The sequence below is a fragment of the Lucilia cuprina genome, chromosome X (genome assembly GCF_022045245.1).
Source record: "Lucilia cuprina isolate Lc7/37 chromosome X, ASM2204524v1, whole genome shotgun sequence".
In the NCBI taxonomy this organism is placed as follows: Eukaryota; Metazoa; Arthropoda; class Insecta; order Diptera; family Calliphoridae; genus Lucilia; species Lucilia cuprina.
The window spans coordinates 3,610,437-3,614,097 of NC_060949.1; the positions used below are offsets into that span (position 1 = coordinate 3,610,437).

The window sequence follows — 3,661 nt, forward strand, 5'->3', positions numbered from 1 at the left end:
TACTTTATCTTTTAGATATGGACTACTGTGATACCGATTATTTTACAAAATTATATTAATTTATAAAAAAAAATAAATAAAGACTATTTTTATATAAAATAAATACTTGTTAATTTTTTTTAGGGATAAAGAATAAAAGATTAATCGTAAAAAGTGGCTGTAAAAATTCATAAAAATTTAGGTAGTAAAACATGCCTAACAAATGTATGGATGAAAATAATAGTACTAGGTAAATTCTCTAAAAGATGTTGAGTTTTCCCTAATTAATTTGTCACTTAAAAAACATTAGGTAGGCATGTTATATATCAAAGGTAATTTTGTCTATTTTTCAAAACTGTATATAATTTTTGAAAATTAAAAAATTCGCGGAATACTTTTTTAAAAAAAATTAAAAAATGTTTTTTATTCAGTTTTTGCGAAGATACAAATTTTTCAAATTGCAATAAAAATTTTATTTATGAATATTTTTTGATGAAATTTTACAGTTAGGTAGATTTTTTTTACTCAAAATCCAAAATTAAATAAAAATTTCGAATTTTTTTTATTAGAAATCCCGGAATTCCCAAAAAAGTTTTAAAAAATCCCAAAATGGGATTTTTTGGTTTTGGGGTTATCGAAACCCGTTACAAAATGATTAAGAACATATTGGGTCATATAAAACAGGTCACTATAATTTGATATCGACTATGCGATTTGAGAATTTTTGCTCAAAATTGAATTTTATATAAAAAATAGGGTTTTTTTGGATGGATCTGGTCCCCTCGGTATCAAAAATTTTTAGGTTTTGTTTCATTTATCGTATTTTATGTAAAGTCAGCTTTTCAAAAAGTATAAATTCTATATACATCTTCTTAGAAACTTTTTAGATAACTTAAAAAGAAAAAGATACTTTTTTCCCAAAAAAATGGCAAAAAATCGCCTTTTTTAATTTTTTAAATTAAAATGCCTATAACTTTGGACTCAGTCATGATTTTTACATAATTCTTTCACTGCTTGATATATAGACTTGTTGTTAAGCGAATAAAATAGAATAAAATGGCGAAAATCGGGAATATTTGGACCCGCTATTATCAAAAAACTAAAGTAAGGACGGTAAAAATTTTAAAATTTTAATATTCAAATGCGAATATCTCCTAAACTATAAAAGATAATTTACTGCTATGACGACATTTTTTATAGTGCTCGATAAGGAGATTCTATATACGAAATTTTTTTTAAATCAGAACTCAAATGAAGAAATAGGATCGTTTTAAAAATTTAACATAGCCGAGGTGTCCTAATTTGAGGACCCCCGCCGGGCCCCTGGTTGGCCTATAAGGTCCAAATTCAAAACCTAAACTCGACAACACCTCCTTTTTGTGCATACCAAATTTCATTAAAATCGGATTAACCGTTTAGAAGTTACCGAATTATTTCCCTCTTTTTTTTCCTATACCACTGTGCGTCGTGACTTTAATGTTGCAGCTTTACTTCCTCCACAGGTTCGGCAGCCAGGTTGTTTCGCCTTCTGACGACCGTACAAATGTAAGTAAATGGAGCATATATGTCATTTAAGTATATATTTTTTTACAATTCTTTTCCTTTTCTTCTTTTAAGGATCTATAGGGGGCTGCTACGACATTTATTTAAATGTCGTAGCAGGTCAGTCTTATCCGAGTCCGGTGAATACCTGGAATCTCTTCGGGCGGTAATGGAAGACGATTGCGGATGTTGTTTCCCTCGTTGGATGTGGCAGAGGTGGCTTGGATTATACTTTTTTTATTATCTTTTATTTAAATAATTTGATTCAGATTTAAAATCTTCATTCGTTAGCGTTCTTATTAGCTTTTAGTTTGTACTTTTTAAACTGTCTCTTTTCATTTTTTGTTTGTTTTTTTTTCAAACTTCAAAGACTTATTTCCGTTTTAAGTTTTGCTTTTTATTAATTTTAGCTTTCAGTTTCAAAGCTAAACTTTTAATTCTTTGTTTATCTTAGTTTTAAATTTTAACTTTTTTTTGTAAGTTTTAACATTTATTCGTTTCAGTTTTTAGATTTTTAACTTTTAATTACTTATTCGTTTTAATTTTAAGTTTTAACTTTTTAACTATTTATTCACTTTAGTTTTATGTTTTAGCTATTTATCATTTTTAGTTTTAAGTTTTAGCTATTTATTCGTTTTAGTTTTAGGTTTTAGCTATTTAACATTTATTCTTGCTTTTAAACTGTATATTTTAGTTTAAATTTGTTAACAAATATATTATTTTTTTTCTTGCTTAAATTTTAATTATTTTAAACATAACTTTTGATGCTTACAAATTTCTTTCTATTGACTTTCTTTCTATGTTATTTTAGTGATTTTATTTGCCGCTGCTTCAATAGCCGCAATACCACATCTTCTCATCAACTCTTCAAAACGGAAAAAGGACAGAATCTTTCCTCTTGGCTCACCAAGATACCTTCGTGACGCCACAATATGTCTCCTCATCTTATATTATATATTATATATTTATATATTTTATTTTTCCGCCATTTAATTTATTTTGTTTTTTCTTTACTAATAAAGTATTTATCAACGTTACTATCTTTTCGTTTATTCTTAAACGTCAAAAAAATCTTTGCGTTGCCAACTATCTAAGTGTGTTTATGTTCAAGAACAGGGTGCACACGACAGTTTACACCGATGTTAAAGTTATTCGTGTAAAATTTTAAGATTATAACTGTATTAGTTTCCAAGATAAACGAATTTTGTATTTAATTTATAACGCTAGTCCTCCCACATTTGGTCCTAAAATAATCATATTGATACTAAAATGGTTCCGACAAAATTTGAGGACTCTAACTGTTACATTATCTCAAGATAAACGAATTTTTGTATTTAATTAATATGGGAGGTGCCGCTCCCCTCATGGGTAGTCCGCCAATTTATTACCCAAAATGTTTACATGGATGTTAAGGTTATTAGTGCAAAAATTTAAGATTCTAAGTTTCCAAGATAAAAAAATTTTTGTATTTAATTTATATGGGAGGTGCTGCTGCCCTCATGTGTAGTCCGCCAATTTATTACCCAAAATGTTCACATGGATGTTAAAGTTATTCGTGCAAAAATTTCAGATTCTAACTGTAATGGTTTCCAAGATAAACGAATTTTTGTATTTAATTTATATGGGAGGTGCCACGCCCCCTAATGCTAGTCCGCCCACTTTTTATTGCATATAATCATATTGACACTAAAGTGCCTCCTGCAAAATTTAAAGACTCTAACTGTTATATTATCTCAAATATACGAATTTCATATTTTCTTAATGTGGGCGTGGCTCCTCGCCCACTTGAAAATTTAAAATAAAAAGTAGCCTATTACCTATTCCAGACATACAGAAATACGCTGTGAATATTTCAAGCAAATCGGTTCAGCCGTTTAGTAGTCTATAGCGTTCAAACATACAAACATATAAACATACAAACAAACACACATTCATTTTTATGTATATTGATATACTCGTATCTCAACAAAAAGCTGCAGATCCAAGTTCTATACTAGTCTAGGTGACCATGATGAACTTTATAATTATAGGGCCTCATTTGACCCTAGCCCCTCTAAAAATCCCCATCAAAATTTTACTTAAATATTCACAGATTTATTAAACAGTAAATGGCTTTAGTACAGCCAAGCGCAGAAAGAGT

At 28.7% G+C, this 3,661-nt stretch overlaps 1 long non-coding RNA gene across 1 annotated transcript; it reads left to right on the plus strand.

Moving 5' to 3' along the window:
* Nucleotides 1-1,377: 1,377 nt before the first annotated feature.
* Nucleotides 1,378-2,641, plus strand: LOC124421355. The gene is made up of 3 exons (XR_006941603.1): nt 1,378-1,524; nt 1,597-1,737; nt 2,333-2,641. It is a non-coding gene; the product is annotated as an uncharacterized LOC124421355 (long non-coding RNA).
* Nucleotides 2,642-3,661: the final 1,020 nt, after the last annotated feature.